At 34.0% G+C, this 12030-nt stretch overlaps 1 pseudogene; it reads right to left on the minus strand.

Annotated features, from left to right (window-relative positions):
• Positions 1-1120: 1120 nt before the first annotated feature.
• The window catches only part of LOC101572186, a 178002-nt pseudogene continuing 167092 nt past the window's right edge, over positions 1121-12030 (minus strand).

Consider the following 12030-nt stretch of genomic DNA (forward strand, 5'->3'; position numbering starts at 1 on the left):
TATTTTGAAAAATGTAGTGAGTAATAGAACTAGAGGTAATGGTGTAAATGTAGAAGGAGGTAAGCTAGCTACATATGCAGATAAAAATTATAGATGATTCTCTAGGAACTGGGCAAGGTACTAAGATGAAGTCCCCAAAAAATTCAGTTAAGGACTTTAGTGAGTCATCCTGAGTTTATTGAATTATGTTGATAATTATTGCTATAAAATTAGTATTTTGGAGAATTCTGCTATTGTTATGTTTGTATCTTGCTATAGTTATTAGCCTTCCATGCTTATTTATTTACGGCATTAGCTATTTCTTAGAAACTCACTTTTTTTTATAATATTAGGTACTATTTCAAAGATTCTAATTCAAAATCAAGCAGCTGAAAATTTGGTAAAATATTCCCAGAATCAATCCTTTCTTCTCACTCATTCTAAGGAAATGTTGTTCATGAACATTAGCATAAAAGTGTTTGATTTTTCTATTTTTGAGATATTCTTCATTTACTATTCTATACTGCAACTCCAAACTCAAACTTATTTTTGATGATTTGAATTGACTATATAGCATAGAATTACATGAGTCTATTTTAAAATCAGACTGTTTATACACATTCAGATCCTAACTGTCCTATGAGTTGTTTAAGTTTGAGCTCTGTGTCATTGTAATACATTTTCCTTTTAGTCTATAGTCATGATATTAATAGTGTCTGTATCATTTTCTAAGGAGTAAATGAAGTTAATAAACATAAAACACTTAAGACTATGCTTGATGCATAGTTGAGATGTAACAAATAGTTTTCAAAGTTGATCATATAATTTCTTACTAATTTTAGTCTCATTAATTTCTTATATAAAAACATTAATTTTTCAATAGTAGGTGCAAGAACATTAAGGAGAATTTAGGCAGAAAAATTAAGATACAGATCATAAATAACCAAAAGGTAAATGTAACAAAACTAGTTAGTGTAAGATGTATCCTAATTTATATTAATCTTTATCCATAAATTCTTAGATTCTTAAAATAAAATTATCTTAGGCTAAGCATATTATTAATTATAAAAGATTCCAACCTTGGAAAATTATAACATTTATTAAGAGCTCATGACTGAAGTTTAGAATATCAGCTATGGTACTACTTGTCAACTTGGGTCTATAATTTCTGAACCTCTTCAGACCAAGTGTGACAATCAGTCAGGGAGAATCTGGTCATATTAGGTGTGACACATCTGAGAGTAGACAAATGCTTCTTTATTTTGTGGTTCAGAATAAACTGTGGCTATCTTGGTATGCATCATTCACAATCTCTACTGTAATTTTCAGCAGAACATATCTAATATTAGGGATACAGTCGTTCCCCTTTGAGTTATTTATGTTTTAGGGTTTTTTGTTTGTTCTTGGTTTTTTTCTTTCTTTCTTTCTTTCTTTCTTTCTTTCTTTCTTTCTTTCTTTCTTTCTTTCTTTCTTTCTTTCTTCTTTCTTTTTTGCAGCACTGGGAATTGAACTCAAGCCCTTGTTCTTGCCAGGCAAGTGCTTATTCAACTGAGCCATCTCCCTGGCCCCTTCAAGGTATTTATCTAATACTTGCTGAGATACTACTTCAGCAATAGTAAGAAATTTTAGCTACCATGTTACTCAGTCCACATGCCACAATCCCAAGAACAACTCCAGCAAAAACATAGAAACTGTCCTGCCCAGGATACAGGGTCCGTCCATTAGGATGACTTGATCAAAAGGACTGCCACTGGAAAATATTGCCTGTCCCTAAGTAATTTTATAGTACTTCTCCACAGAACATGCTGCTTTGCTGATTGGATTACTCAAAACAAAGATAATAGGTTTTTCACTGAAGACAGCCATATGTATGAGAATGTGTTCCGTGAATGAGTCACCAATTGCAGCAACTTCTACTATGAGTACAGATAGTATTTATTTATTTATTTATTTATTTATTTGGTACAGAGTTTCACTATGCAGCTTGCACTTGTAGTGACTCTCCTGTCTCAGCCTGTCCAGGGCTGGGATTACAAGCATGCGCCACCACACTTGGTTTCAGTGGCCAGCGCCATGACACCTCATGCAGTATGAGGGATCAAACACAGGTCCTTCTGCTTGGCAGCCAGGGGCTTAGACAGCTGAGCTATCTCCTAGCCTGTTAATGTGGTAATCATACCATATCTCTTGAACAAAAAAGCTTCTAGATTCTTCATTTCTTCGTGTTAGTGGGCAAACCCACCTTTTTCTTGTGTTAAGGAAGTACGTCCCTTTACTATCAATCCTTTTGAGTCAACAAACTACATTATTTTGACAGATTTCTCATTGGTTACACCTTCCTCCTCTATAGGTATGTAATCCCTAAAGCAGCCTCTCCAGATCCTAGTAATCGTATTGTGTGATCAGATGGTTTGTTCTTTGTTAGACAGTTTATTTGTTTTATTTGATTGATTGATTGATTGATTGATTGATTGATTGATTGATTGCATTTTAGGGAAGGGTCTACAGGATCTCACTACTAGATCAGACTCATAGTGATTCTCCTTTTTACAGCCTGCCAAGTGCTGGGATTACAAGTGCACGCCACTACGCCCAATCTCAATTGCCATCTCAGCACATGCCAGAGGTGGGGCCTGCACAGTAGGCCTCGGGATCGAACCCCCAGCCCCTGTGCCTACTTGCAGGCACTTTAATCCACTAGGCTATTTGGCTGGCCTTTTATTTTATCTTACTTTATTTTATTTTATTTTATTGTTCTTGGTTATTTGAAGAGCTGCAAATGCAACAGATGCTGTTCTTTAAATATCATCATTTAAATGTGGAAGACTGTTTTCAATACTTGTTGAGAACATGAAATGCATTCACAATGGCCAAATCTTCAAACTTAATAAGGCAATGCATACCATATTTGAAAGAAACTGCCTCTATGAATCCATGCAAATGTCATCCTCATCCAGCCCTCTCACTCTTCTCTGCTATAATCCAATGTACAGCGAGTCACTGAGTAACTCCTCATTTTCTGTACCCAGATCCAGAGTGACAGGCAAAGATGGTAAAGATTTCTTCCTTCTATTAAAATTTGTTTATACTTTAAAATAGATCCATGTTTATATTTATTTTTATCAATTTCTTCAAAGCTAAAAGTCAAATTAACATTTATGCTTGGAGGTCCACATGGTCCTTATAACAGCTACCAGACTCTGATATTGCACCAAGAACCAACTATAGACAATACTTAAGGAATGTGCATTTTATTGCAATACAATTTTATTTTTTTAAAAAAGACAGTGGATTAGACTGGCTTCAGGCTACCGTGTGCCAACTCTAGCTGCTATGGTTAATGACCACATGTTGTGACTCAGAGTGTAACAAATATCACTATTTGTTACCTTAACACTAGAGATTTTAGGTGGACAGGATGTCTTTAAAACATCCAAGGCAATATCTTGGCCCACAATTTCATTTAGTGCTTCTCAGTCTCAAATTACATGTGAAAAGTATATGGTTTCCTCAAAAAAAAGAAGTCACCACAAGGAGAAAATAATTTATTTAGTTTAAAAACTATCACACAATGGTCTGTTCATCATCACACATCAGTGGCATCCTCTGTATTCCTTAAGTTTACTAAATGAGTGGTTAAACTAACCCAGAGAACAATAGAAATGTAAACTTTTCTACTATTGTAAAGCATTTCATCATTCCTTTTGTGTACAGATGACACAAATGGAACCCTCCCTTGAGCCCTTATGTCAGAAGAAAGTAAAATTATGAAACAACAACAAAAAATCATTGGAGAGAAGCAGGATGTGTATTTCCACCAATGCAGGCAGATACTATAAAGTTATACTGAAAATATGTTAAGGTGCAATAACTGTGTGCCTTACCTATGGGCCAGATGCTGTATAACTTACTGAAATACAAACTCCACAACAAAACACAAAGCAATGATTTATCAACACACTTGAGAGTATGAGTTGGAAGGTCTGCATGATCAATTTAGCAGAGGATTCTGCTAGGACATGACAACTGATGATACTTAATATGAAAATATGAAGGCTTCAAGTAACAATAGAAAGATTGCAGCAGCTCCTAGCAAATATAAATTACTTTTTGTGAGTTCATTGGAAAAAAAGTTTATGTATTCCATGTATTTCAACCAATGGGAATACGTATCTATTTCCCTATTTTCTACTTATTACCTCTAGTCCATTTTATGTAATCTAGTAAGAATACCTCTACATCCACTAAATAAATCTTAACTGCCTGATATTTATTCCAGCTCTCTCTGTCTCTCCACCCTCTCCCAGACAGAGAATAGAATGACTTTATAACTCACACAAATTTTGTTTGTAGGTATCCCTGAATGATCTGTGTAAAATTATTTATACAGGTAAATGACTTTCTCCCACAAAAATAATCTTTCCTTCCAATTACGAACAAAGCTGTTTATACTCATCTTTGTTATGTATCAAAGGTGTTACAGAGTAAAGCACACAGCCAAAAGTATGTGCTTGAGTTCCTGAACATGATTTTCCCTTTGAGTATTTTGAACATTAAACAGTTGGTGAAGAGCTGGAGATGTGCGTAATCTATTTCTTATTCATTCAAAATGCATGTAACTAATTTAAGGTGAAATCTTCCAGTTAAAATGCTTTTTGGAATCTTCACTTTAGGAAGCAGTATTTTCAGTCTGCTGTGAAGCTTTGGATACTACCCAGGTTATTAGCACCAGACACATGGCTCATCTGCATTATATGAATTCAACCCAAAACTTCTGAGTGTATTACCTAATTTAATTGAAATTTAATGTGATAGTGCATTGGGAAGTGTTTGTAAAATGTCATCATTATAATTACTCTCCCTGAGTTCTCTAGCATGGTACTGCATATGGTAGATACATAGACATTTTCAGAATATTTGTTAATGCTGAGACAACACCATTGATAGTGATATACAATCAGAAGTTAAAATCATCCTGACATTGAGCATATTCTCTTTTCCTCTCTCTACTCTGAATTGCACCCTTATGTCAGAGGAAAGTAAAATTATGAAACAAAAAAAATCATTTAACAGAAGCAGGATGTTTATTTCCACCAATGCAGGCCGATACTATAAAGCTATACTGAAAAACTGCTAAGGTGCAACAACTCTAGGCCTTAAATATGGGCCAGACACATGGCTCATCTGCATTATAAGGCCAAAGCTTTAGCTAGTGTGCCATATTATTTGTAGCTTTAATTATCTATTACATTTTTCTCATTTGCTTAAGGACAAATCTTTACAATATTGCTATTTCAAAGACATCAATATATAGAGCATCAATGTAGAACAGTGCAGCATTAAAAACACCATTCACTTGGCCTAGTATAGCCACATTTTTATAACATGATTGTTCATCAATAGCTGTATGATACAATACAAATAACTTACTCTTTCTTTCTTTCTTTCTTTCTTTCTTTCTTTCTTTCTCTCTCTCTCTCTCTCTCTCTCTCTCTCTGTCTCTCTCTCTCTCTCTCTTTTTCTTTCTTCCTTTCTTTCTTTCCTTCTTTCTTACTTTTTTGGAACCTGGGATTGAACTCAGGCCCTTGCACTTGCCAGACAGGCACTTATTCTACTGAGCTATCTCCCTGGCCGGTAACTCACCATTTCTTAATTGCAGTTACTACAACAGTCAAAGGGAAGACCATCTTTCTGAGGGTTAAATCAGTGTAGACTAAGTGTACTCTTGGAGTATAAGTAAAAGTAGGCCACATTTTTTGTACTATTTTTCTTATTGTTACCATTATGATTTGACACACTACCTCTCATCAGTGCATGAAACGTAGGATAAAGAAGCAATATGCTAAATGATACTCAGAGGAATTAGGCCTGAAAGGACTCACAGCCACTGTTACTAAATGGCTATCTAAGGCTGCTGTAGCTACAGACATAGAAGGGTACCCAGTGTCAGTGATGATATACAGCCTCCATAGACTGAATCCAAAACTGATAGAGAGATTCACCAATACCTCAGTGAAAATACTCTTGGCATTTTCTCATAGAACCAGAGAAAACAACACTGTGGAACCAGAAGGAACACAGAACAGCAAAAACAATCTTGGGCAACATGAGTAAAGTGGAAAACATCATAGTTCCTATTATGATGTTATTACATTCAAATGTTATTACATTCATGTGATCATCTCAATAAAGACAAAGAAAGCTTTTAACAAAGTTCAGCATCCATTCATGACATAATCATATAGAAAATTGTGATAAATGGTCTTTATCTCAATCTGATAAAAGCCATCTATGGCAAACCAACAGCCGACATTACACTAACTGGTTAAAAGTTGAGATCCTTCACTTTAAAATCAGGAACAAAACAAGAATGTTCATTTCATCACTCTAATTCATTATAGTTCTGAAAACATTAACCTGAGAAATTAAACAAGAGAAAGATAAAATGAATAAGGATACAAAAGAAAGAAGTTGAATCATCATTATTTGGAGATGACATGATACTCTACATAGAAGACACCCAAAGCTTCACCAAAACACTTGTACACTTAATAACAAAATTTGATATTATAGCTGGGTAAAAATTCAACACTAAGATATCAATAGCATTCCTGTATATAAATAACAAACTCTCAAGGAGAGAAATTAGGAAATCTGCACTTGTTACAATACCATCAATAAAATAAAATACTTAGAAATCATCTAAAAAGGAAGTAAAATTTCTATACAATGAAAATTACAGTACTATTAACAAAGAGATCAAAGAAGATATCAGAAAATGTAAAGATAACCCTTGCTCATGGATAGGAACCAACATAATGAAAATGACCTTAATCTTAAAACTCATACAGGTTTAATGAAATCCCAATCAAAATACCATTGGCATATTTTATGGAACTGCAGAAGTCTTTACTAAAATTCCTTTGGTACCAGAAGAGACCTAGAATAGTAAAAGCAATTCTGAGCAACAAAGGAAGGTCAGGGGCATCACAATCCATTACCTGAAATTTTGTAACAAAGCTACTGTGACAAAATCAATGAGGTATTACCCAAATTACAGACCTAAGCATCAGTGAACTCAAACAGAAGATGCAAATACAGCTCCAAACATTCTCAGCCACCTTTTCTTTGACAAAGAAGCCAAAAATACTTTCTGGAAGAATGATAGACTCTTTAATAAATGATGCTTGAATCACTGGCTTTCTACATACTGAAGACTAAATCTAGACTCAAGTTCATCACCAAGCACTGAAGTAAAGTCCAAATGGATTAAATATCTAAATTTTAAGAAAGAACAAAATTTACTGGATGAGAAAAATAGGTAGATATCTTAAAGACATAGGAGTAGGCAGAGACTTCATGAACAAAACCAAGACCACATGGGAAATACTACGAAGAATAAACCAATGGGATATCACCTTAATAAAAAGCTTTTTTCAGAACAAAAGACATCCCCGACAGTATGACAGCTCACAGAGTGAGAAAAATTATAGCCAGTTGTCTCTCAGACAAAGGGCTTATTTCTAGAACACACAAAGAATAGGCAAAAAAATCAGACCGCTGAAACTTAGACTCAATCCAAAAAGGGTCATCTGAGGATGCACGCTTCTCAGATAAAGAAATACAAGTTGCAAATAGATACATGAAAAAAAAAATGTTCCTCAAAATTGATGATTCATGAGCTCCAGATTAAAACAACAGTGAAATTCCACCTCACTCCAGAAAGAAAGGTTATCATCAAGAAATCAACTAATAACAAATGCTGATGGGCTGTGAGGTAAAAGAAACTCTTGTCCATTGTTGATAGGAGTGTAGAGTGGTGCAAGTACTATGGAAATCAGTATGAAAATTCTTTGCAACACAAGAATTAGTGGTCCCATTTAATCCATCTATTCCCTTTCTGTGTATCTTTCCAGAGCAATTAAAAACATGCCACAGTGATGTGTATGTACCATGCTTAGAGCAGCAAAATTCATAATAGCTACATTTTGGAAACACTCCAAATGTTTATCCACTGAGGAATGGTAAAAAACTTGGAGTTTTTTAATTAATGGAATACCTTTGAGCCCTAAAGAAGGATACACTTGAGACTTTTGTTGGTTAATGCATGTAACTTGAGACCATATTCATAAGTGAAATAAAACAGACCTACTTGTATAAATATACTATTGTCTCACTATTGTGAGAAATTGAATGAATAAATAAGATCTAAAATGTAAAATAGATATTATAAATGGAAAAGGGACTTCAAAACTAAAATGAAACTATGATGAGGGAAAGGTAAAATGAATCAAGAGAAAAGGAAAAGGGCTGGGGAGATGGTTCAGTGGAATAAGCGCTTCCCTGGCAAGCGCACGGGCCTGAGTTCAATCCCCAGTTCCACAAAAAAAAAAAAAAAAAAAAGAGAGAGAGAGAGAAAAGGAGAATATATCTACATATAGTTATACAGTTAGTTTCTTTTAGTTCTTTGAAAAAAGTTTGTGCAAATATTGTTTGGAAAATATTTCATGCTTATAATTTTCTGGACAACTACTATGAAGATAACAATATTCAATATATTAATTATTGTTACTTTCCTACTAGCCTGTTTCAAATGCTTTATTATTTTTGTGTTTGATCTTAAAAATAAAATTTGAAAATCCAACTATATCACAAAGCTTCAGTGATTAAAAAATGGCATGATATTAACAGAAAAGCAGATATTTTGTAAAATACAACACAATAGTGTACCAGAAAATGTTCCCAGACAATACAGCTATTTGATGTTTTAAAATGGAGCCAAAAACTTATTTCATGAAAGATAAGTGGGGAAACTGGTTATCCATATGCATAACATTGCAAGTGGACAGTCAAGACAATGGTATAAAATTCCTATAAATTATGTATCAGATGAAAACTTGTTTCTACAATTTTACAATTAAAAGTATATGAATAGACATTTCAAAAGAAATACAAGTTAATGGCTAAAACATATTAAGGGATATTTAATACCTTTAGTGTTTAGAGAAATGCAATTCAACACTACAAATAATGTACCACTTCATACCTACTGGGATACTTCCGAGAACAGTGACCAGCCATTAAAGTGTTGACCTAGGTATGAGATAGTGGCGGTTCTAATGAACTTTTAGCACAATGATAAAATGCAAAAGTAGTCTTATAGTTCATCAAATGCTTAAAATAGAGTTGTCTTTAGTGACTTTGTTCATATATGTGTGTGTGTGTGTGTGTGTGTGTGTGTGTATGAGTGACAAAATATGTTTTCACACAAAATATTGAAACAAATCTTCACAGCAGTATTAGATATAATAACAGAAAAGAAACAACCTACATATTGATTAATTTTTGAATGATATAAAAGATGCAGTGTTAGGCTGGGGAGATGGTTCAGTGGAATAAGCGCTTCCCTGGCAAGGGCCTGAGTTCAATCCCTGGTTCTGAAGAAAAAAAAGATGCAATATATTCAGACAGTATACTATTTTATTAAACATAAAAGGGAATGAAAACTCCTACTCACTAAAAGATGGGCGAACCTTGAAATCATTGTACAAAGAGAAAGAATATATGTTATAATTAGACACTGTTGAGTTTATGATCCCATCTACAAGGAAGCATTCATGACAGATACATAAGAAATAAAACAGATTCATGATTTGAGAGAGCTGGGTTGGGAGGAGTGTTAAGAAGTGGGAAAAGACTGATAAAGGTAACAGTATTTCCTTTTGAACTTCTGTAATTACCCTAAAGTTGATTGTGCTAACAGTTGTTCAACCCTGTGAATACTGAATTGTATACTTTAAATGAGTGAATCATAGAGAATGAATTACATCTCAATAAAGCTGCTAAAGTAATTCATGCTAAGCTACAAACTATATTGCTTTTGGATAGGAAACCTAACAAAATCACTTTTCAAAGACAGAGAATTCTCCATTTTGGTTCAAAAGTATTTCTTAAAGCAGCACAAGTCTGCCAAAGTATTCTTTATATATATTAAAATCCTACTAAGAAAATATTTTCTCTCTGAGGTCCATGTACATTGATAAGAAAAAAAGGAAATTATGACTGAAAAATCTAAGATTTAGATAAGAGAAACAAAGGAAAATTAAAAAATGCATATACCTAGGATAGCTTGGTTGATTGTACTACTAATTTCTATTTGCCTACTGAAGGGAGCAGTTAATGCTTACAATTTTTATTTTGACCAATTTTACATGCTTATAACTGGTAATCTGAGAAACTACTTTGAAAACAACAATGTACAATACAAAAACCACTCTTCAATTCCTCTCTTGTTTTTAGAAATTTCACATCATCTCTAATGTTTTACCTATTTTTATTCTCTTTAAAGTAAATAAAGAGAAATATAGCTTGAATAACCATCTTTCCTTTATGTTTCTTATGCTCAAAGATACCAAAACAACATTAACTCTAAGGATAGCTATTGGCTCTGATCTTTAACAGAAGGCAAATACACACATACAATCACACCAAACCACAACAGAACAATGACACCTGTTAGAATATGCTTAGCTGGGTTCCAGTGATAAGAACAACAGTGATAATTAATTACATGAGCAGTGCTCAATGTTTTCCTCTTGACAAGGCAGCAACAACACTATTATACCTTGCAGAGAGAAATTAAGGCCAAGAGACCTCAAACTTGAATTACCTCTGCAAAGTTACTCATCACCTGTTTCTGTAGAATAAACCAGGCAGCACAGGGCAGGTCTTCAGCAAACACAGAACACAGCTCATCAACCAACCACACAAAATGTTTACATGCTTTTAAAAGAAGGACACAGTCTCTGAATCTCTGACAGTGCTTTCCTTTCTAGTTAGACTGTGTTATTACTTGACTTATATTTTTACCTTGCACTAGGTGAGAAAATTTTGTATTCCAGAAATAACATTGCTATGTATTATTAGACTATTTATTGAAAGACTTAGCTTAATATATAAGACAATACTGAAATAATTTTAGGCCACAAATTATTTGGAATCAAGTTCTTCACACTTCAAGAGCAAAATGATTCTAATAGTACTTATAACAAGAAATCAAAATTGCTAATTGTAGCTTTAATATTTCCATTAGTCACTATTATTAAAACAAGCCTCTATTTTTCAGTGCCTGATAATGGTAGTTCTAAATGTATAAATCAATAATTTTTGTTTCATACCCTGGCTCTGCAGTGGGTACCCTTCTAATCCAGTATATAACCTTTCTGGGTCTTGGGTATTAATGTCAATAACATGCAATGATATCTTATTTACAGAGATAACCTGTGGATCTAGTAAGACATAGTCTGAAACCTGTGATTTTCTATAAAATTGAAGGTGCCCTTTGGAGGCTTATGTACAGTCACCTTGAAAGCAAGCTTAGGAAGTCAGATACTAATGAAGAATTGACTAAATGAAGAGTATTTTAAAGACATATTTTATTGATAAGTACTTTATCATCTCAATATTAAATGCTAATTGCAACATTCACTCTGGGATCTGGCCAGGACCAGGACGCTGATAATTATATAGCAAGTTGCTTATTTTGGGCGCCTTCATTTCTCTCATGCTTCCTGTCATGAAAACTGTGAACTAAAGGGAATCATCGAAGGACATCAGCTGTACTCTTTCCGATCACCTGAGCCAGATGTTGTTCTTGTCCGTCTGTTCACACGGCGTCCGCTGTGGTATGAAAAACAACTGGAGGCTGGGAGGCGACGCTGTAATTAACCTTGTAAATGGCATCAATATCATGAATGAAGCCAATGTTGGTTTTGTGGCAAACAAAAATTAGTTCAAGTGACTTAGAATAGTCCCTAAGATTTTGTTATCAATTTAGTGGTGGATGCTCTAAATCACCAAGCTTTGTTTCATTTTTCTTGCTCATATTTCTCTGTCAGTTACGATGAGTTTTGTAAATATTCTTCTTTAATTTTAGAATAATTCATTTTACTATTATAGGGCTGGAGACATGGCTCAGTAGAATAAGCACTTGCCTGGCAAGCACTAGGGCCTGAGTTCAATCCCTGGTTCTGCAAAAAAAAAAAAAAAAAA

This window comes from Octodon degus, unplaced genomic scaffold (assembly GCF_000260255.1).
Source record: "Octodon degus isolate 3935 unplaced genomic scaffold, OctDeg1.0 scaffold00003, whole genome shotgun sequence".
NCBI classification, from domain to species: domain Eukaryota; kingdom Metazoa; phylum Chordata; class Mammalia; order Rodentia; family Octodontidae; genus Octodon; species Octodon degus.